This window comes from Saimiri boliviensis, chromosome 10 (assembly GCF_048565385.1).
Source record: "Saimiri boliviensis isolate mSaiBol1 chromosome 10, mSaiBol1.pri, whole genome shotgun sequence".
NCBI classification, from domain to species: domain Eukaryota; kingdom Metazoa; phylum Chordata; class Mammalia; order Primates; family Cebidae; genus Saimiri; species Saimiri boliviensis.
The window spans coordinates 38,649,776-38,674,558 of NC_133458.1; the positions used below are offsets into that span (position 1 = coordinate 38,649,776).

A 24,783-nucleotide genomic window follows, 5' to 3' on the forward strand; every position below is an offset into this window, starting at 1 on the left:
TAAAATAAATGACATCAATAAAACATGTAAATAAAATATTTTCTATTAAATATTTATATTATTCTAATAAATAAAATTTTAATGTACAATTTGATGTGTAGAAGTTTTAACATTAGCCATCATGAAGACAAAATAAAAACTGGTTAACTACAATTAATAGACTTAAAAGAAATAAGGTCATCTGGCAAATTAGCCATTTGGTGAATTGGCTCCCACAGTTTTTATTGTGAGGTGCTTGTAAGATTTGAAATATCACCCAAGCAGAAGAAGTAGCTTTTTTATCTAATCAGAATAGGCAGAGCAGCTGTTTATAAAAATGCAATATAAAATGTTCTACCACCTCTTTCTCAGAACTTTGCAAACTGAACTAGCACTTTTTGCCTCTTTTTTAACAGACAAAAGTAGCAGTATTTTAAATGTTAATACATTTATAATGTCCAAATAAAATAATGTCATTCTTAGTCATATATATTTATAACTTCTATATAGAAAAAAGACACTGATTTTTTTTAATATTCAACTTTTAGATCAGTAGCTCCAACTCTAGAAAGATGGCGGAGCAAAAGCAAAGAAAAATCTCTTTGGTTCCAGAAAATCTCCTGAAAAGAGGAAGGTTTATCAAGCCCTCAAAGCCACCCAAGCAAAGCAGGCACTTTTGGCAAAGAAGGGGCAGAGGAAAGGAAAAGGTCTCAAATTTAAGTGACTTGAATCATTCCTACATGATTCCTGGCAGAAGAAACATGACAAAGTGCATCTCAGATTACTAGAAGTGAAATCTCATGCCTTGAATACCAGATAAACATTCCTTGGCCTTTCTTGTACACATCGAAAGGACTGATGGTGTGAGTTTATTGGTGCAGAGAACCATTGCAAGACTTCACCTAAAGAAAATTTTTAGTGGTGTTTTTGTAAATGTCACCCCCCAGAACCTAAAAATGCTGCGTATAGTGGAATCTTAATGTGACATGGGGATTTCCAAATCTGAAGCCTGTCCAGGAACTCATTTTGAAATCTGGACAAGCCAAGGTCAAGAATAAGACCATCCCTCTGACAGACAACACGGTGATTGAGGAACACCTGGGAAAGTTTGGTGTCATTTGCTTGAAAGACCTCATCCATGAAATTGCCTTCCCAGGGAAGCATTTTTAGAAAATTTCATGGTTCTTGTGTCCTTTCCACCTCTCAGTGGCCTGCCATACTACCAAAAAATAGAGTGGGTTTCCTCAAAGAGATGGGCACACCTGGTGATCAGGGTGAACACATCAATCAGCTCATCTGCCAACTGAACTAGACCCAGGTACCAAACTGCAGTAAATTGTCATCAATGAAGTGGAAGCATATGTTTTTGTTTTGGGGGGAATTTTTTATCAAGTATCTTCAGAGAATACTATTTTCTGCTTTATCTTCAAAAACTGGAAAGAAAGGTTCAAAGAAAAGATAGTAGCTGACTGGGCTTGGTGGCTCACATCTACAATCCTTGCACTTTGGAATGCCAAGGCGGGTGGATCACCTGAGGTCAGGAGTTCAAGACCAGCCTGACCAACATGGAGAAACCCCGTCTCTACTAAAAATATAAAAATTAGCCAGACGTGGTGGTGGTGCATGCCTGTAATTCCAGCTACTCAGGAGGCTGAGGCAGGAGCATTGCTTGAATCCAGGAAGGCGGCGGTTGCGGTGAGCCAAGATCAGGCCACTGCACTCCAGCCTGGGCAACAAGAGTGAAACTTTGTCTCAAAAAAAAAATAAATAAAAGACGGTAGCTTATGTTCATGGCAAGCACCTCTCATCACAGTCCAGTTCCACGGAAAACTTTCAGCATTTTTTACATTGGCTGCTGCCTCGTCTGAAATCAGCACATTCCATGGAGGGAGGAGTCCTGCTTTGTTGCATCTTCTATCCTAGTGTTTAATGTTGATAAATGAGTAATTCTAGCATTTGTACAAAGATCCCTAAGACTCCTGCAGTAGTCAACCAAGCCTATAGACATAATTGAATCTGGAGATATCTAGGGCCTTATTTTGAAAAAGACTTGAAATACACATAGGAAGAAAGGCACAAAAGTAAATTTTCACTTGTCCCTGCTGTCACACACACACAAAAACACTCAACTTTCATCTAATACCAGAATTGAAATTGGAAAGGCCAGTACAAACGTAGTTAATTTAAATACCTTTATATTGAATTATTCATGGGTCTAATGTATCAAAGACTTGGTCCCAACTGTGGAACTATTGCTGAGTCATGTTTTTATTGTCTATACCATAAAAATATTGTACTTATGAATATAAGATGCTGAGATTCCCCTGTCCACAATGACAGAAAGGGGAACCAACTAGAGAAATTAGATCAAACATGGTTTAAGTGAGGTGTTTATTGAAGACAGGTCTGGAACTATAGTAGTAAGACTTTAAACAGGCAATCATCTAAATAAATATTCTTCAAAAATGTACTTGATTTGTATGAATGGGAGCAGTTTTAGTTAATGGAATACTACTCTAGTTGATAAGTGTGAAAGAAATCCAAGTAGAAGTATGTTAAAAAATAAAGAAAAAGATACTTGATATGGTTTCAATCTTCTTAAATTTGTTAAGATTTGCTTTTTGGCCTAACATATGAGCTATAGTGGAGCATACTGTGCTTGAGAAGAATGTGTGTTCTGTTGCTGCTGGATAGGATGTTCTATGTATGTCTGTTAGTCTTTAACTTTTGAAAATTATAATGTGTCACAGTATGAATCTCTTTGGGGTCATCCTATGTGTTCTCTGGGCTTCCCAAATTTGTATTTCTATTTTCTTCCCCAGGCTTGAGAAGAAGATGGGAAAGTGCAGCCAAGTATAAAAATGCCTCTTAAAACCAGTTGGACTATGATAAAAAGCAGAGGAAAGGGATAGTAAATGGTGAAAGATGTGTGGCCTGAGTCCTGTTTACGATAGGGGTAGTATTACACTAATGCATGAGGGAAAGAAAATGGGGCTTTTCTACCCCATCTTTGCATGTAACTTGAAAGAGAGAAGAATACAATACTGAAAAGAAAGGCTTGAGGCCCAGGATGAGCAAGGAGATTATAAAAGAGTATCCAGCTGCTTTAAATGACTTCAAATTCCCAAGGAGAGGTGCACCATAATTCAGAGTACTGAAAGAATTTATACTCAAAATGCCATATTGTTGACACCAATTCTTAAAAACAAAAATGCCCAAAGAGGAAATCTGGTAAAATGTTCTTTGAATTGCCCATAGTTAAAGATGGATTCTGCAGAGCCGTGAGCTCAAAATCTATGACATGCAAAATGCTAACCTATAGATTACTGAAAACAGGGTGTGTAAATGTTTTGAAAAGGAATACAAAATCATCAAGCCCCAGTCTGTGGTCACTTAGAATAAATGGTGTAGATTTTACTTTACTTCATTCTTCGATAGAGCCCTAGACTAGCAAGTCAAAAAACTGTGATACGTGCCGACGAGTTTGATAAACTTCACTCCACAGGCAAAATTCAGCTGCCTGCTGATTTTTGTTTAAATCAAGTGCTATCAGAATAAAGCCATGTTGGCCGGGTGTGTGGTGGCTTACGCCTGTAATCTCAGCACTTTAGGAGGCCAAGGCAAACAGATCACAAGGTCAGGAGTTTGAGATCAGCCTGTCCAACACGGTGATACCCTGTCTCTACTAAAAATACAAAAATTATATGGGCATGGTGGCAGGCACCTATAATCCCAGCTACTTGGGAGGCTGAGGCCAGAGAATCACTTGAACCCAGGAGGCAGAGATTGCAGTGAGCCAAAAGTGCGCCATTATGACACTCCAGCCTAGATGACAAGAGCAAAACTCCATCTCAAAAAAAAAAAATTAATAAAGCCATGCTTATTTGTTTGCGCTTATTTAAGACAGTGTGGTTCTGTTCTGTCTCTCTCTTTCTCTCTCTCTCTCCTCTTTTGGTTGTGGACTGAATGCTTCTGTCTCCCCCAAATGCATATGTTAAAGCCCTGACCATTAATGTGGCTGTAATTAGGCCTCTTAAAGAAGGTAAATGAAGTCATATGGGTAGTTCTCTGATCCAATAGGATTACTGTCCTTAAAAGAAGAGACACCAGAGAGCTTGCTTGCTGTGTTCCCTCACGCTCACATACCAAGAAAGGCCATGACGACATAGCAAGCAGGTTTACAAGCCAGGAAGAGGCCTCACCGGGAATCTAATGGACTGGCACCTCAATCTGAGACTCCAAAACTGTCAGGAAATACATTTTTGTTTTGTAAGCCACTCAGTCTATGGCACCTTGTTGTCATAGCGCAAGCCAACTAATTCATTCTTTCTCAACCAATGAGAAACTGAGGTCTCCAACCAGATTCTACAGCCTCAGACAAGCATTCAGCTGACTGAACACCTGGCCAACATTTTGCCTGAAACCTCATGAAAGAGCCTGAGCCAGACTACTCCAACTAAATCCCTCCCAGGTTCCTGCCACTCAGAAACTGTGTGAGAGAAGATTTTTTTGTTTGTTTAAGCTAGTAAGTTTTTATTTCTTATGAATCATGTTTACTAACCTTACAAATAAATTCAAGACTAGCTCATTTGTGTGTCTACTCTTTCCCACAAATCACTTGTAAATCTCAAGTTGTTGAGAATAAAAATATTTAGGACGTATTTTAAAATGTTTCAAGTCTCTTTTTCCTCCACTTCATCTTCCACCCTGTCAGTAGTTTTTTTTTTTTTAATACAAATTTTGCCCCCATTGCATTCCTACTTAAAATCCTTTGATCGCTCTCTATTAGATCTACAGTTGAAAACCCAGACTTTTCAGAAGAGCAAACTATGTTCCTCCATGGCCTGATTCCACATTTTTCCCATGCATCATCCTGGCCATAACATTTCCAGATTCTCATTTTGCTTCATAAAAAGCTCTCCAAGTAAAAGAACATAATCTCATTCATTATTGTTTATCCATGGCCTAGTATAGTGCCTGGCATATGGCTGGTGCTAAATAAATTCTTTCTGCTCAGCCAAAAATGAACCATATTGCTTCCTTCAAATTTATTTTCTGTCTCCATTTACCAAAAATCTATTATCTAATCACGACCTTTCGACCCCAGTGTCATCTCTCTTCTTGATTCCTAATTTTATAGAAATAGTATAAGATGTCCTCTACACAATATTTATAGCATTTATATTATATTATAAAATTGTGATTACATTCAAGTCTTCCTAAGCAGACATAGGATAGGTGTCATCATTCATTTTTCCTGTCCTTTAGGATTGCTGAATCAAACTGAAATCCTTAGCCCTATACCTTGAAACTTTGGATTCAAAAATCCAAGTCACATTGTGTCCTGAATCTCCTTAAATCAGCCCTCTCGGCCTCACTGAGGGGAACCCTCCAATTTAAATTTCTCATTTTCTCCCTGATTTGGCCTACACTATAGCATTGTGCCTCTCCAGGTGGCATAACTCCTTAGTTTTGACTAGTTGCCTTCTGTGGCTCCCCTATAAGACCCTACCCCTGACTTAAATATCAACCTAGAGAACACAGGCCCCACTTATATTCTTCATTTGCACTATCCCTCCTCTCAGGTTAGAGAGCCATAGAGAGAATCAGAGTGCCCACTGACCATTCCCCTGGCTCCCAGGAACTGACCACTGCTTGACTTTCAGCTCACTCACTGTGGTCCACTTACCAAATTTAGTATTAGACAGCAGCTGTAGCTGCATTAAAACCGAGCCTGTTAGTACCTTGAACAATAGGGATGTCTGGCCTTGTTCTGTGGAGAAGTCAATGATTATAGTCAGGTCTTCTTATGTTCAGCTCTAAAGATAAGAAACAAAGCCATTTCCTCTCCTTTTTTCTTTTTATCCACCAACTCTGAGCCACAAAAAGCACAGAGCATCAATCATGCTTTGCACAAAGTTATCTCAAAATTTGGCAAACAAGTCTCAGCAAGGCATTTAACAAAGACTTTTCTGGCATTATCACACATAGAAAAAAAGACAGAGATATAAGTTATATGTAGGAACAATCAAGTGGAGAAATATATAGTTAAGTATTCATACCAAAAGGTACTAAACATTGTGCTATGTGTCATTATGGAGTTTTCTAGTCACATGTCACATAGCTCAGTCTTCAGTCTTTCCCCCTTCAATGTTTTTATTCCTACTGAGAATAAATTACAAACTTTATTATTTTTTTTTCACATAGCCAAGTCATTGGAAATGCATTAGAGAATCGGATCATGATTCCATAAAATCTCTGAATGTTAAAATAATATACCATATATTTTCAAGATGAAATTTAATTAGAAAAATGTAAAATCCTTCACTTAGATAAATGTTAACGCATAATTTCAAGGTGGAGACTATGATTTAATGACAGACCTTATGAAAGAGTAAAGAGTTTTCATTGTATACAATTCCCTAATATGTAAGTACTTTTGTTTGGCTGATGATTTCATTTGCATAAAAGAGACTCTAGTACATAGTAGGCATTCAATAAATACTGCTTGAATGAAGGAGTCAGGTACAAGTTCCAGTTACTACATAAAGTTATTAAAAGCTTAGGCTGCATTAATAGAAATACAGAAAATAGAACAAGAGAGGAGGCAGTCCTATTTTGCTCTCTATAGCCAGACCATGGTTATATTAGGTTTATGTCCAGTTCTAAACAATATACTTTAGAGTGGATGTATAAAGCAGGATTACTCAGAGGAAAGTTGCCAAAGTAACAATGACACTCATTTTGCAGCAGAAATCCCCCCAAAAAATGACTCCAGGTGAGATAGCAGGGTGACTACCTTTAAATGTACAAAGATCCATCTATGGAAAGGAAGGGTTAGCCTCATGCTGGTGGTGCCAATAGGGAGAACTGAAACAAGTGTTGGGAAGAAAGAATTCAGATTAACATAAAGGATTTTCTAAAACTATTTAAAGTCATATTTACAGACCTAGACCTATTTAAAGATGCCAGAGTTGTCTTAAGAACTGGGGAGTTCCTACCTTTGGAAGTGGTAATAGACAGCCACTAGTTAAAAATGTTAGAAGGAGGAATAAGAACATCATAAATCATAAGCCTGGAAAATATTTAAGATACCTCCGATTCCTTATTCTTAAAATAACTGCAAAATAAGATAATATCAAAGATGAAACAATGTTCTTACAACTCACAGAAACCATTTAAAAAAAAGCAAAAAACACAAGTTCATTTACCAGTAGGTCATATGTATCTCAAGAATATGGACCATCCTGGCCAACATGGTGAAACCCTGTCTCTACTAAAAATACAAAAAAATTAGCCAGGCGTGGTCGCACACACCTATGGTTCCAGCTACTTGGGAGGCTGAGGCAGAAGAATCGCTTGAACCCAGGAAGCGGAGGTTGCAGTGAGCCAAGATTGTGCCACTGCACTCCAGCCTGGTGACAGAGCAAGACTCCATCTCAAATAAATAAATAAATAAATAAATTAATTAATTAAAGAATATGGGTCTGAAAAAATGTGATGAATTTGAACAATATAGTGATATGAATGTATTTGATTTTCAGCTGATGTTTTCTCTAAATATACTTTGAAAAAATAGACAAAACTTTAAAATATTTTATTGTAATGATTTATTAATGTACTAATAAAAATGGTAATGAAAATGATAAATTTACAAAATATTTATGTGAAAAGTGACCTTGATTGTTAAGATATAACTTAAGCCAATTCTCTTTTTTCTCTTTTCTTTTTTGAGACAGGGTCTCATTGTCACCCAGGCTGGAGTGCAATGGTGTGATCACAGCTCAATGCAGCCTAGACCTCCTAGGCTCAATTAATCCTCCCACCTCAGCCTCCTAAGTAGCTGGGACTACCGGCGTATGCCACCACACCCTGATAATTTTTGTATTTTTGGCAGAGACAGGGTTTTGCCATGTTGCCCAGGCTGGCCTTGATCCACCTGCCTCAGCCTCCCAAATTGCTGGAATTACAAGCATGAGCCACCATGCCCAGCCTAAGCTAATTTGTTATTACAAATCTCCAAAGTGTCTGTCTAGACGCAGATACAACACCTATAGTGTTGAGATATTTATAACCTCAATCCATTTTGAAATCAGGTATAATTGTTAGAAATTATTTTGTGTTGTCATCCACCTATTCATCCTACTCCTGTCCTCCAGAGCTTCACAAAACTACTCCAAACCTTGCCACACATTACCTTCTTGCAAATGATCACAGATAACAAGTCCCTAATTCATTCTCCAAGCAAAATATCTTCAATTCTATCGTGGCTATTGCCAGAGGGTGGCCTAAAAACACACTGCCTAGCCATATGCACTCTTCAATTTGATTAAATAACCTCCTGAGTTGAGTTTTTTAGAACAGAACACAATTCCCTGGTGAGTTCTTTCCAGGATGAAGTTGAGAAGCTCTGTTCCAGTCTTCACCATGGATATTCAACTTTTATTATGAAAGATCACAAAAAAACCCTGACATATTGAGCATATTTTCAACTAAAATACCTCTCACTACTTAATATAAATCATCATATTACCTGGCAGTGGTACTGATCAACACAAGGAGTTATATAAGTAGTGCAATAGGTCCCCAACATACTGTTTTTAAAAACACGGAAAGTACAACTGAATCAGTCAATAATGTGTTGGAGGCAAATATTATCATCACCATTTACAGACAAGACACAGATTAAAGGACTTGTTCAAGGTTACATAGTCAAGAAGAAACAGAAATGAGTCCAGAGTTATCTAAATCTACTGTGCTATATTTTTCACTTCACCATGTTTCTCTATGTTTTCTATGATCTATATCTATAGCATAATTTGTAACAAATAAAATTATCTATAGAGTAGTATGGAATTAGAGTAAGAAATAAGTTTACTTTTTATGCATTTCTTTATTTTTTAAGACAGGGTCTCACAGTATCACCCAGGCTATAGTGCAGTGGCACTACACAGCTCACTGCAACCTTGACCCTCTGGACTCAAGTGGTCTTCCCACCTCAGCCTCCTGAGTAGCTGGGACCACAGCCGAGTGCCACAACATTCCACTAATTTTTTTGTTTGTTTCACTTTGTAGAGATGAGTTCTCGCCATGTCAGTCTCTAACTCCTGGCCTAAAGTAACAGGTTTACAGGCATGAGCTACCGTGCCCAGCCAAGACACAGGTTTAAACATATAACTCTGTTTTTTTACCTTCCTGCATACATCTTAAAAATATCTGAACAAAAGATTTGGGATTTGGGGCTTGTTTAGTACTTTCCGAGAACAAGATTCTTCTTATAATATTTAAAAAAGAAATGATAATTCAAGTTGTCAGGTGATTTTTTTCTTAAGGGTCTAGATTGATGAGAGTAGCATTTTATGCTAAGGCTTAACATGATAAACAAAATAAGAATAATTATGTGGTTGAACTAAAACTATGGATTCAAAATTTATTAGCATTGACCTAAAAGTCATTTAAAAGACTGAAAGACTGAAAGTGATACTAGCTTTCACCAGCTTTTCAGTTCCTTTTCAGAAGGGAATCGATAGATCCATTAGAGCCATAAACCTATGTAAGCAGAGAGGTTTCAAATGGGACCCTGCCTGACACAGACTGTGCCTGTTGCCTGGAAAGTAAGGGGAAGGTCCCCGAACTAGAGAACTGAAGGAACTTCATATGTGTAATTTACACACCACCCAATGGCCCCAAAAGTCCTGTTTTCTCATAAGCTCTGAGACATGTAGGTGCATCTACAATGATTTTTATTCATTGCTGAGATATATTGTGGGATTATGTCACAAAGTTCACTTGATAGAAAACCACATTCCCTCTGAATTCACTGAGATATATGTGTCCAGTTATGTTGCAAATTTATAGAGGAAAAAAAAGTGCAAATCTGTCATTTCCATATTGTAAGTATTCCCCAAAATGAGGAATTCTAGTCTGGTATGTCAGGATGACCATCATGGTTAGGAAAAGATGCTTATTTTATAATACAATTAGCTAGAATAGCTCAATCTCTTGCCTTCCTGGATGGCGACACTCTCCATGGTCATCTGAAGGTCTAGCATTTTACCTTGTCATATTTTATTGCATTCTCTTTCATTCTTTTCTCAGGAGCCTCATTTGGCCCTGTTGGCCTTGATCTGCACTGCACAAACTGAAAACAATTTCTCACATAAAATATTTACTTGGCTGTGAAAGTAAGTTTTCCTTATAGTTCTATTCTCTCAAAGGCAATGAAGGAAGAAGCACTCTTGTCCCTGAAATATTTAATCACTGTTCCTCTAAAGATGAGTAGCGCCGGGCACGGTGGCTCAAGCCTGTAATCCCAGCACTTTGGGAGGCCGAGGCGGGTGGATCACGAGGTCAAGAGATCGAGACCATCCTGGTCAACATGGTGAAACCCCGTCTCTACTAAAAATACAAAAAATTAGCTGGGCATGGTGGCACGTGCCTGTAATCCCAGCTCCTCAGGAGGCTGAGGCAGGAGAATTGCCTGAACCCAGGAGGCGGAGGTTGCGGTGAGCCGAGATCGCGCCATTGCACTCCAGCCTGGGTAACAAGAGCGAAACTCCGTCTCAAAAAAAAAAAAAAAAAAAAAAAGATGAGTAGCTTGCAACAACCACAACAATTTATTTCCCCCAATTTATTTTGGCATACTTTGAAATCATGAAAAAAGCATTTTATTTAAAATCAGAATGTGTGACCTTGAATCCAATCTCTGACACTAGCTTGCTAAAAGTACCTTCACTTTTCTACTCTGAGTCTGGGTTTTGTTTTCTTTTGGGTATGAAAACAATACCCATTTCAGAACTATTGTGATGATAAAGTTAGATAAATTACATGAAAACAAGGGGTATTCATAATGTGTGAATTTTCTACCTAGAGATATAACTATCGTGAATAAGGCTTTGACTTTGTAAATCCTCAGAATTGCAAACATACATAACATGTTTATCCAAGAAAAATTATTATCTAGTAAAGTAAAAGCTAATATACTAACAGACAGTGGTAAAATCTCTACCATATATATTATTTTTATTAATATTGTTTATTTGATCATGATTATATACATTTAGGGTGTACAATGTTATGTTTTATATATTATGCAATGTGACATGACTAAATCAAGCTTATCAATATATCCATCACCTCACTTATCATATTTTGTGGTGAGATATTTGAAATTTATTCAGTTATTTTGAAATACACAATATATGGTTATTTACTTTAGTCACCTTGCTCTCCAATGTATTACAAAGCTTAATACCCCTGCTTAACCAAAACATTGTATCCATTGGCCAACAACTACTCAATTATTCATTCTGTTTAATATTCTGTTTAATATTTTTGCATTTAGGTTCATCAGGCATATTGGCCTATAATTTTCTTTTCTTGTAGCGTCATGGTCTGGTTTTGGTATCAGGGTAATGCTGGCCTTGCAAAATGAGTGTTGAAGTATTCTTTCAACTCTACTTTTTGAAGGAATTTGAGAAGGATTGGTGTTAGGTTTTTAAACATTGGTAGAATTTAGCAGTGAGCCCTTTAGGTCCAAGGCTTTTCTTTGTTGGAAAATTTTTGATTACTGATTTAATCTCCTAACTTATTATTGATTTGTTCAGATTTTCCATGCCTTCATGATTCAATTTGTGTGGGTTGTATTTGTCTAGAAATTTAGCCATTTCTTCTGGGTTATCAAATTTGAGGTCACTTAGTTGTTCATAATATTAGTTTATGGCCACTTCTATTTCTGTTGTAACACTCATATCTCTTTTTTTCACTTCTTTTTCATTTTATTTGTGAGTCATTTTTTTCTTAGTTTAGCTAAAGATTTGACAATTTTATTTTTTTAATCAAATCTTAATTTTTTGATACTCTTATCATTTCTGTAGTTTTTATTTATGTATTAGTACGTTCTCATGCTCCTATGAAGAACTACCCAAGATTGGATAATTTATAAAGAAGTTTAATTGACTCACGGTTCTACATGGCTGGAAAGGCCTCAGGAAACTTACAGTCATGGCAGAAGGCCCCTCTTCACAGGGTAGCAGGAGAGAGAATAGTGCAAGCAGAGGAAATGTGAGATGCTTATAAAATAAGCTCAACTCATAAGAACTCACTCGCTATCATGAGAACAGCATGGGGGAAAAGCCCCCATGATTCAATTATCTCCTACTGAGTCCCTCCCACGTGGGGATTATGGAGATGACAATTCAAGATAAGATTTGGGTAGAGACACAGCCAAACCATATCATTCTTCCCTGGCTACTCCCAAATCCTATGTCCTCACATTTTAAAATACATTCATGTCTTTCCAACAGTGCCCCAAAGTCCTAACTCATTCCAGAAAAATCCAAGTCCAAAGTTTCATCAGAGACAAGGCAAGTCCCTTCTGCCTATAATCCTGTAAAATCAAAAGCAAGTTACTTACTTTCTATATACAATGGGGGTACAGGCATTGGATAAATACACACATTCGAAATGGGAGAAATTGGTCAGAACAAAGAGGCTAAAGGCCCCATGCAAGTTTGAAATCCAGCAGGGCCATCAAATCTTAGAGCTCTGAAATGATCTCCTTTGACTCCATGTCTCATATCCAGATCATGCTGATGCAAGAGGCAGCTTCCCATAGCCTTTGACAGCTCCACCTCTGTGCCTTTTCAGGGAAGAGGCCCCCTTCTGGCTGCTTTCATGAGCTGGCATTGAGTGTCTGTGGCTTTTTCAGATGCATGGTACAAGCTGTTGGTGGATATACCATTCTGGGATCTGGAGGACAGGTGGCCCTCTTCTCATAGCTCTACTAGGCAGTGGCCCAGTGGGGACTCTGTGTGGGGGCTCCAACCCCACATTTCCCTTCCTAACCGCACTAGTAGAGGTTCTCCATGAGTGCTCCACCCCTTCTGTCTGGACATCCAGGTATTTCCATACATCCTCTGAAATCTAGGCAGAGGTTCCCAAACCTCAATCCTTTTCTTCTGACCACCCACAGACCCAACACCATGTGGAAGCTGCCAAGGCTTAGGGCTTGCACCCTCTGAAACAGCAGCTTGAGCTGTACCTTGGCCCCTTTTAACCACTGTTTTAGTTGAAGCAGCTGAGAAGCAAGGCACCATGTCCTGAGGCTGCATAGAGCATGGGGGGCCTGGGCCTGGCCCACAAAACCATTTTTCCCTCATAGGCCTCCAGGCCTGTAATAGAAGCGGTTGCTGTGAAGTCTCTGACGTGTCCTGGAGACATTTTCCTCATTTTCTTGATAATTAACATTTGGTTCTTTATTACTTATGCAAATTTCTGCAGTGAGCTTGAATTTCTCCCCAGAAAGTGGGTTTTTCTTTTCTATCTCATCATCAGGCTGCAAATTTTCACCTCTTTTATTCTCTGCTTTCTCTGGAATGTTTTACTGCTTAGAAATTTATTCTACCACATACTCTAAATCATCTCTCTCAGTTTCAATGTTCCACTGATCTCTACTGCAGGAGGAAAAATGCCACCAGTTTCTTTGTTAAAGCATAACAAGAATGACCTTTACTCCAGTTCCCAACAAGTTCCTCATCTCCATCTGAGACCACTTCAACCTGGACTTCATTGCCCATAGCATTTTAGTCAAAGCCACTCAACAAGTCTCTAAGAAGTTCCAATCTTTTCCACATCTTCCTATCTTCTGAGCCCTTCAAGTCTCTAGGAAGTTCCAACCTCTTCCTATTACCCAGTTCCAAAGTTGCCTCCACATTTTCAGGTTTTTGTTTTTGTTTTTTTTCCTGAGACAGAGTCTTGCTCTTTCATCCAGGCTGGAATGCAGTGGCCTAATCTCAGCTCACTGCAACCTGTGCCTCCTGCCTTCAGCAATTCTCCTGCCTCAGCTTCCTGAGTACCTGGGATTATAGGCATGCAACACTGCATCCAGCTAATTTTTTTGTATTTTTGGTAGAGATGGGGTTTCACCATGTTGGCCACCTGATCTTGAACTCCTGCCCTCATGATTCACCTGCCTCAGCCTCCCAAAGTGCTGGGATTACAAGCATGAGCCACCTCACATGGCCATTTTCAGGTATCTTTATAGCAGTTCCCCACTTCCTCAGTACTAGTTTACTGTATTAGTCTGTTCTCACAGTTCTGTGAAGAAATACCCAAGACTAGGTAATTTATAAACAAAAGAAGTTTAATTGACTCATAGTTTCACATGGCTGGTGAGGCCTCAGAAAACTTATAATCATGGCAGAGGGTAACAGGAGAGAGAATGAGTAAAAGCAGGGTAAATGCCAGACACTTACACACCACCAGGTCTTGTGAGAACTCACTAACACAAGAACAGCATGGGGGAAACTGCCCCCATGATTCCATTACCTCCTAATGGGTTCCTCCCACAACATGTGGGGATTAGGGGGAATACAATTCAAGATGAGATCTGGGTAGGGACACAGGCAAACCATATCAATTGTATTTGTTTTTGCTCTAATTTTTTTTATTTTCTTTCCTCTAATAACTATGGACTTAGTTCGTCCTTTTTTTAGTTCCTTCAGGTATAATATTAGATTCTGTATTAGAAATAGCCTCCTTAATGGAGCTAAGAAGGGCATTAAAGACCTTCATGTATAAAATTTAATAATGGAAGATTTACTCAAAAATATGTTGAATCATGCATGTATTTATAAAATATATTTGCAGTAGAAGGGAAAATTTTCTCATTATTAATATAAACTGTCTTGTTCCTCAGGAATAAGTAATAAAGCTACTGAATATTTTGAGATCTGTAAATAGGCATACAGTGAGTTGAATGCTTACTTGAGTTCAAATTAAAAACAGAGCAGCTAAAGATTTCAAAAAGAAACACTTTCTTTAAAAAAAATATTCTTCCTAACCATGAACATGGAATGTTTCTCCATCTGTTTGTATCCTCTCTTATTTCGTTGAGCAATGGCTTGTAGTTCTCCTTGAAGAGGTCCTTTACATTCCTTGTTAGTTGTATTCCTAGGTACTTTATTCTCTTTGTAGCAATTGTGAATGGCAGTTCGTTCTTGATTTGGCTCTCTTGAAGTCTATTACTGGTGTATAGGAATGCTTGTGATTTTTGCACGTTGATTTTGTATCCTGAGACTTTGCTGAAGTTGTTTATCAGTTTCAGGAGATTTTGGGCTGAGATGATGGGGTCTTGCAGATATACAATCATGTCATCTGCAAATAGAGACAATTTGATTTCCTCCTTTCCAATTTGGATACCCTTTATTTCTTTTTCTTGCCTGATTGTTCTGGCTAGAACTTCCAGTACTATATTGAATAGGAGTGGTGAGAGAGGGCATCCTTGTCTAGTGCCAGATTTCAAAGGGAATGCTTCCAGTTTTTGCCCATTCAGTATGATATTGGCTGTTGGTTTGTCGTAAATAGCTTTTATTGTTTTGAGATACGTTCCATCAATACCTAGTTTATTGAGGGTTTTTAGCATAAAGGGTTGTTGAATTTTGTCAAAAGCCTTCTCTGCATCAATCGAGATAATCATGTGGTTTTTGTCTTTGGTTCTGTTTATGTGGTGAATTACGTTTATGGACTTGCGTATGTTGAACCAGCCTTGCATCCCCGGGATGAATCCTACTTATCATGGTGGATGAGCTTTTTGATATGCTGTTGCAATTGGTTTGCCAGTATTTTATTGAAGATTTTTGCATCTATGTTCATCATGGATATTGGCCTGAAATTTTCTTTTCTTGTTGAGTCTCTGCCGGGTTTTGGTATCAGTATGATGTTTGTCTCGTAAAATGATTTGGGAAGGATTCCCTCTTTTTGGATTGTCTGGAATAGTTTCAGAAGGAATGGTATCAGCTCCTCCTTGTATGTCTGGTAGAATTCAGCTGTGAACCCATCTGGACCTGGGCTTTTTTTGGGTGGTAGGCTCTTTATTGCTGTCTCGACTTCAGACCATGTTATTGGTCTATTCAGGGTTTCGGCTTCTTCCAGGTTTAGGCTTGGGAGGTTGCAGGTGTCCAGGAATTTATCCATTTCTTCCAGGTTTACTAGTTTATGTGCATAGAGTTGTTTGTAATAATCTCTGATGATGGTTTGGATTTCTGTGGAATCTGTGGTGATATCACCTTTATCGTTTTTTATTGCATCAATTTGGTTATTCTCTCTTTTCTTTTTTATTAATCTGGCTAGTGGTCTATTTTGTTGATCTTTTCAAAAAACCAGCTCCTGGATTTATTGATTTTTTGAAGAGTTTTTTGTGTCTCTATTTCCTTCAGTTCTGCTCTGATCTTAGTTATTTCCTGTCTTCTGCTAGGTTTTGAGTTAGGAAGAATCAACATCGTGAAAATGGCCATACTGCCCAAAGTAATTTACAGATTCAACTCTATTCCCATCAAGCTACCAATGACCTTCTTCACAGAACTGGAAAAAAACACCTTAAACTTCATATGGAACCAAAAGAGAGCCCGCATAGCCAAGTCAATTCCAAGCAAAAAGAACAAAGCAGGAGGCATCACACTACCGGACTTCAAACTATACTACAAGGCTACAGTAATCAAAACAGCATGGTACTGGTACCAAAACAGAGATATAGACCAATGGAACAGAACAGAGGCCTCAGAGGAAATACAACATACCCACAACCATCTGATCTTCAACAAACCTGACAAAAACAAGCAATGGGGAAAGGATTCCCTGTTTAATAAATGGTGTTGGGAAAACTGGCTAGCCATGTGCAGAAAGCAGAAACAGGACCCCTTCCTGACACCTTACACCAAAATTAACTCCAGATGGATTAAAGACTTAAACATCAGACCTAATACCATAAAAACCTTAGAAGAAAATCTAGGCAAAACCATTCAGGACATAGGTGTAGGCAAGGACTTCATGACCAAAACGCCAAAAGCAATGGCAACAAAAGCCAAAATAGACAAATGGGACCTAATCAAACTCCACAGCTTCTGCACGGCAAAAGAAACAGTCAGTAGAGTGAATCGGCAACCAATAGAATGGGAAAAAATTTTTGCAGTCTACCAATCTGACAAGGGGCTGATATCCAGAATTTACAAAGAACTAAAGCAGATCTACAAGAAAAAAACAAACAAGCCCATTCAAAAATGGGCAAAGGATATGAACAGATACTTTACAAAAGAAGACATACAGGAGGCCAACAAACATATGAAAAAATGCTCATCATCACTGGTCATCAGAGAAATGCAAATCAAAACCACATTGAGATACCATCTCACACCAGTTAGAATGGCGATCATTAAAAAATCGGGAAACAACAGATGCTGGAGAGGATGTGGAGAAATAGGAACACTTTTACACTGTTGGTGGGAATGTAAATTAATTCAACCATTGTGGAAGACAGTGTGGCGATTCCTCAAGGACCTAAAAATAGAAATCCCATTTGACCCAGCAATCCCATTACTGGGTATATATCCAAAGGATTATAAATCATTCTACTACAAGGACACATGCACACGAATGTTCATTGCAGCACTGTTTACAAGAGCAAAGACCTGGAACCAACCCAAATGCCCAACGATGATAGACTGGATAGGGAAAATGTGGTACATATACACCATGGAATATCATGCAGCCATCAAAAACGATGAGTTCACGTCCTTTGTAGGGACATGGATGAACCTGGAAACCATTATTCTCAGCAAACTGACACAAGAGCAGAAAATCAAACACCGTATATTCTCGCTCATAGGCAGGTGTTGAACAATGAGAACACATGGACACAGGGAGGGGAGCACTACACACTGGGATCCGTTGGGGGGAAATGGGGGAGGGGCGGGGGGTGGGGATGTGGGAAGAGATAGCATGGGGAGAAATGACAGATACAGGTGAGGGGACGGAAGGAAGCAAAGCACACTGCCATGTGTGTACCTATGCAACAATCTTGCATGTTCATCACATGTACCCCAAAACCTAAAATGCAATAAAAAAAAAAGAGAAAAAAAAATTGACAAGAACGATCAATGGACTAAAATCCTAACGTAATGTGTAATAGAAATAGCTGTGAGGTATATATACAGACTTTTTTGCATTATTATCCTACTATTTTCAGCCACCTGGCTATCTTGTGAGGTCCCCAGTATATTAAACATGCAGAGATAAACAAAATTACTTGAACTGAAGATTTTCTTCAAATGTGAAGATAATTGCTTGCTCCCTTCCCTAAGGAAATTTAGTACAATTTATATTTACTGCAATTTGTAGAGTTACATCACTTACCTACAAATAATATAGAGAAGGCTCTACAGTCTGGTAACAACTAATTTGACAGCTACTCTCTATGTTCATGTTATTTTGGCAGCTATTCACCATAAATAATGATTTACCTTATTTCTGCTTTTTAATGTATGTTATTTTACAATGAATCTCCATGTAGTCTTCCTTCTTATCCAATACATATATTATTATATTCAATTTTTAGTTGTCTCTATTTGCTTCATGTGTTATTTTTTGTTTCTAAATTTTAATACTGTATTAATCTGTTCTCACATTGCTAATAAAGACATACCCAAGACTGGGTAATTTATAAATGAAAAAGGTGTAACTGACTCACAGTTCTACATGGATGGGAAGAGCTCACAATCACAGTGGAAGGCGAATGAGGAGCATGGTGGCATGCAACAGAGCATGTCCAGGAGAAAACCCTATTACAAAACCATCAAATCTCATGAGATGTATTCATTATCACAAAAATAGCACAGGAGAGATTCAACCCCATCTTTCAATCACCTCCCACCAAGTCTCTCCTCCAACATGTGAGAATTATGGGAGCTACAATTCAAGATGAGATTTGGGTGGGGACACAGCCAAACCATATCAAATCCATAGTTTTTTCCAGTAAACACTGGCAAAATACAATAAAACATGCCAACATACTTCTCTTGTATTCAAAGAAACAGAGTTACTTGGTATGGTTTACTTTAAGTAAATCTTTGTTTTAATGTGAATATTAATTTTGCTATTTCTGTCAACATAGTAACTTTTATACTATATTTTTATCTGTATTAAAATCTTTAGCAAGGGAAGGAATTTGAATCTATTTTCTGTCACTATTAAAGCTCTGTTAGGAAAATCAGTGTATGCTCCCCTTTTTTTTCCCAACCTTTAAAAGACAAATCCAACTCATTTAAAATCCTTCATTAGAAATTGAATTATTTCAACCACAGACCATGATTTCTAGATGTATGAGAATCTGTTTTCAATTTCCTAAACAGTCTTCTTTGGGTATATGTCAATATGGCAGTTTCATTTCTTATGTGCTACCTCACCTAATAAAATATAACACAACATAACAAATCATATGGTATTAGAAAAGTTGTCAAATGTGTGACAACACATTTTCTTCTCTAAATACATGAAGCTCGGATCTGGGAAATCTATATCTACTTTAAGAATAGGATTTAAGTAACAGAAACCAATTTTGTTTCACAATGGAGTAGGAGATGACTAAGAACAGAAAAACATTCATTTGTAAGTATGCCGAACTTAGAGCTAATGAATCAACCTAGTTGTCTAAATATGGATAACAAGTGAGAATTAACAATTTCTTTATATTTGAGTACCTCATGGAATGTTTACACTATTCAATTTCCCATGATTTGTCAAAGAACTCTTATTACAATAGACTTAGGGGAGATAGAACAGGGCACAATAGTAATATTTTGCAGTTTTCCTTTGGTCTGTCAAGCAGTTAAGCAATTCCTAAGCAGCAGCGCAAGGACTTCTGTTGGGCTGACTTGCAACACTTTTCACAAATTTGGCCAGTAAGGAGACAGCTACTTCAAAAGGATTTTTTTTTTTCAGTTACATAATAATTGTATACACCAAGTATACAAACTTAGACCCAGGGAAGATCTCAAAACAGCCCTGAATCTTAGCCTGGCTCCTCTCATCTATGGTTAACAAATAGTTCTGGCCAGCCAGGAAGCTGCTAGGAGACTTGCCTACCTGCGTTCTCACGGCAGGCTTGCCAACATCAGTCCCACAGTATGCCCTAAAACAGCCCTAAATCCAATGGATTTAAAAAGTTTATTACTTATGGCACAGCAAGCAGCATGAGCTTTATGTTTGCTCATGCTGCCAACCAACTCTACAGGGCAACAAAGAAGCAGGTCCAGGTGAATAATGTACACATAGTGAATCTGATACAACTAGGGAAAATTGAGCTTAGGAAATGCAGAATCTGCCATTCAAGCTCCACACAGCTGTGGGGTTTAAGACCAACAACCAATAAATTGAGGTCTACCCAGAGCCTAAACTGATGCACCTTCAAAAGATGCAGCAAAATCTAAGAAAGATCTATTCTTTTTTTTTTTTTTTTTTTTTTTTTTTTTTTGAGACGGAGTTTCGCTCTTGTTACCCAGGCTGGAGTGCAATGGCGCGATCTCGGCTCACCGCAACCTCCGCCTTCTGGGTTCAGGCAATTCTTCTGCCTCAGCCTCCTGAGTAGCTGGAATTACAGGCATGTGCCACCATGCCCAGCTATTTTTTTTTTTTTTTTGTATTTTTAGTAGAGACGGGGTTTCACCATGTTGACCAGGATGGTCTCGATCTCTTGACCTCGTGATCCACCCGCCTCGGCCTCCCAAAATGCTGGGATTACAGGCTTGAGCCACCGCGCCCGGCAAGAAAGACCCATTCTTTTGATGAAGTTTAAAACTAATTTTCTTGGTCCAAGCCTGGTGTGCTTAGGGACAACCCCCAAACAATTTTATTCAAAAAGTTAAAATAAGCTACTATATAAAAATTATTCAACATATGGAATGTATCTCAGCATCCTTAGTCTTCTCCTGAATACCAGTGTGATATTTTTCTCCATTTTTCTTATGATAATTTTGTCTTAAAAAATTTGACTATACTCCAATTTCCCCTGTAAAACAAAGCAAACAACAAACTCTGCTATACTGCCTGAACCCCAGTCCATTTGACTAATACTTACCTTCTTCCTGACAGCTCCACAGGATTAGATTCCAACTTTTGCTACCTATGACATTATTAAAAATCAGGTAGATTCCAGGTTTGAAACATCATCATATAACTAACTATAGCCACTATCTTTTCCTAAGATGCTTTTTACCATCATACAGCCTTGAATCAGTCCCATTGTGAGACTGTCAGCTAATCCTCAACCCAGACTGCAATTCACACTTGGATACAATGATTTGAATTCCTGACTATTCTATAGGAAGCAGTAAGATTAAAAACATTCTCCAACCTTAACTCCACCCCTTTCGTACCTACTTTTTCTCTTCTTGTCAAGTTGTAGCACATCTCAAGGACTGAAGTTTTATGAACTCTAAAGCAATGAGATAAAGGAAAGATACTAGTTTTGTCAAATCTCCTTATTTCCTTCATCAATTCGGAGATAATATCCCTTTCAGGAATGGCTGGTATAGCATTTGTTTCTGAATAAGCTTCTATTTGATCAGCCTTCTTGCAGATAGCTATAAACACCAGAAAGGGGACTACTTGAAGGTACAGCACAGTGAACATTCATAGAGAGTCAACACATAGAGAAGGAAGTTCACAGGGTGAACTTTCTATTGCTGTAACTGTTAGACTAAAGACAAGTAACAATTGGCAGCTGGACAAAAATGCATATTCCTTTTGCGCCAGAGAACCAGAAGACAGAATTTGGAGAAAAATAAAACAAAACAAAAAAGCTGATATAAAGTGAGTGATAACCCAAGAAAGGAGAAAGCAAGAGAGTGAGCTGAAAGTTTGAGTAAACTGTTTCACTACTGAAATCTCTTGCTGAATCTTAACCATACGTGAGTAGGACAAACTCAGAGCAGGCCAGATAAAGAGAACTAATGGGAGATTTGAACTTTAAACTGAAGCAAAAAATACAAAATTTACAGTTTGAGTACATCCAAGTTAATAGTTTGCTTAGAAAAAAATCAACAGACTTCAGAAGAACAATCAAACTGGAGTCTATGTGATAAAATATCCTTAATATATGCCAAAATTTCTCAATATATGGAGAAACAAGAATATGAGACTCTTTACAGCAGGTGCCTGGACTAGGGTTGGGCAAGCTAGAACATAAAATCTGAGGCATTTACTTACAGGGTCCTGCAAGCTTGGGTCAGAACCTGAGAATAAGAATAGCCTTAAAATTTTTGTTCTAGGTGTCTTGTTTGCCTCACACAACTTCAGCCCTAATCAACAGATAGCATTCAGTGATAAACCAAGTTGTAATTAGCAGACAAGGATTTTAAAGCAAACATTACAAGTATGCTTAGTGTCCTAAAGGAAACCAGAATCATAATTTTTAAAGAAGTAGAAAATTTCAGGAGAAAATAGAAAATATAAAAAATAACCAAATGGATCTTTTAGAATTGATAACACACATATGAAATAAGCAATTCATTGGATGGAATTAAGAGCAGAATATTGATGATAGAGGCAAGAATTAGTGAACCCGGAAGATGGTTTGATAAAGACTGTTGAATCTGAAGAACAAAAAAGAAATGTGACCCTGCAGGACCCTGTGATTAAGTGCCTCTATATTTTTATGAGGCACTCAAAAAAAAAAAAAAAAAAAAAAAAAAGAAGGGAGGCTTTCTCAGTAAACTCACCACGAACACTAAAGCCTCAGATGTATGAGTGACCATGACATGTTTGCTGGACACTAATGCCCTTTGCCGAGTTCCACATCTTCTGTGTCTCTTTTCAGTAGGGTGGGTGTGTGAGGTATTTAGTGAGTACTTCCCCTGAAAGAGAGTTGCATTGTGGAGGATGAGTAGTTTGAAAAAACACATCTGCCAGAAACATCAATTTACGTTTAACACTATGAGATAATCATATAGATTACAAGACAGTTCAATGAATTAAACTATAATGTTAGAATATTTCGTCTATAAGATCAAGAAGCAGGACTTCAATTGTTTAGCAAGAGTGATACTATACCAATCCAGGAGGGAGTATATCATCTGCAATTTTACAAGAAACTTCTATATGTAAGGCATTCTGCTAGAATCTGTACACTATATTTTATTTCCTCAAACAAGTTAGGAAATAGATTTTTTCACCCTGATTTTACAGATGAAAAATAATCTCTGTCAGGTAACGTAACTTGCCCAAGTGATAAAGTGTAGATTCAAACACAAATCTACCTGATGATTTTCTAAACTATAAATGTTTTTTTCCCACCAGCCTCCTTTTTATCCTAACAGCTTTTAACTCAAGGTCTTTTTCTTTTTCATTTGCTGTTTTAAATATATACAAAAATAGAATTATAGAAATACAGACATACAGGTAAGAAGATAAAAATTAGCTTGCTACTCACATTTTTTAAGTTACGTGACCTGTAACTTAAGTTGATTATCTGCAACAGAATATTGTAAACAATTGCTTGCTTTGAGCCCTAGCATATAGGACATCTTTTACCATTGAAATGATCTCTGGAGTTTACAAAGTACTAGGTCACATAATAGCATATAATAGTTGTTTATTACATTTTATTGTCTATCACCTCTCACTATGTCTTATTTTACAACATATTGCTTTTCACACACAAGTTATTTGATATCACTAATTATAACACAATCCCACAAGGAGAAATGCTCTTCTCCTTAGGAATACCTGCTTCACCTTGTGCTTTCTAAAAAACTATCAGAATAAAAAGTGCAGGGGCTGAACATAGTTTAATTTCAGAAAACATCTGGAAAATAAATGTGATAATCAGCGTTAAATTTCTCAAAGACAGTTCCTTCTGAAAGCCATGTAAGTTCTTTATTTCTATGTGTACAGCTGCTACTATCCTTTAGTATGTTACATATCTTTGTCCTTGGGACAGCACTCAGAAATGGCATTGTCATCTCTCAAAATACTCACAGCCACAATCTGCCACTTGTGCATTTTTCTTTTTTACCATGTAGTTGTCCTTTTATTCCACCTCCTTCATAAATGCATTCTCTTTCACTGCCCTCTCTACAGATTATTTTATGCTTGTTTCCCAAAGCCTTTAACATCAACTACCCATATGAGTTCAAAGTGATTTATGATTTAATTCTTTTTCAAATTTCCATTCCCTTCTCTGGTCTCTATTAATATGTTCAGCCTTAAGACAAGCAGGAAACCACATGTCCCTCTTTTCCATATATTTTATGAATAATGGCATTTCGGTTGATCACTGCTGTGACCTGGTTTTCCACATCTAAAGCACTCCAAATGCCAGAGCTCATGCTCAGATGCTCTTATATTTTAAATGTGTGCAGTAGCCCTATAAAGGCAATGACCTCTTTCTTCCCCTGCTAAAATTTTACATCAAATATCTTACTCCTATTTTTTCATGAATATAATCTAGCCTGCCCATATTTACGCATCTTTTCAGCATCCATAGTATTTTACATTATTGTTCTAGCCATGTTATAGTGTTCTTATTATTGCTTCATTTCAGAACAAAATGTAATTTTGTCTGGCTTTAGAAAATTATCATTCTCTTTCTTGTTTCATTCTCTTTCCTAACATTCTCTTTCTTGTTTCAGGTAAACACTTTAGAAAATTATCAATCTCTTGTTTCATTCTCTTTCCTAACATTCTCTTTCTTGTTTCAGGTAAACACTTTCTACTACAATTCAAGAATCAACTTTCTATATTCTGGATACAAGGTAACTTGCAAGTATTTTTCCTTGTCTGCAACTTACCTTTGCATTCTTTTAACCGTTCTTTTCAGAACAAATATTTTTAATTTCAACATGGACAAGAATGTTTACATCAGCATTATTTATAATTGCCCCCAACTGGAAATACCTCAAATATGCTTTAGTGGGTTAATGAATAAACAGGTACATCTATGCAAAGGAATTTTACTCAATAATAAAAATGAAT

General features: G+C 37.5%; 1 protein-coding gene across 1 annotated transcript in view; it reads right to left on the reverse strand.

Annotated features, from left to right (window-relative positions):
- Window positions 1–24,783, reverse strand: part of ANKRD7 (ankyrin repeat domain 7) — a 1,180,453-nt gene that overhangs the window by 1,096,895 nt on the left and 58,775 nt on the right. The window contains exon 9 of the mRNA XM_010343808.3: window positions 22,530–22,664. The gene's annotated coding sequence lies outside the window, so the exon portion shown is untranslated. The remainder of the gene's footprint in view (window positions 1–22,529; window positions 22,665–24,783) is intronic.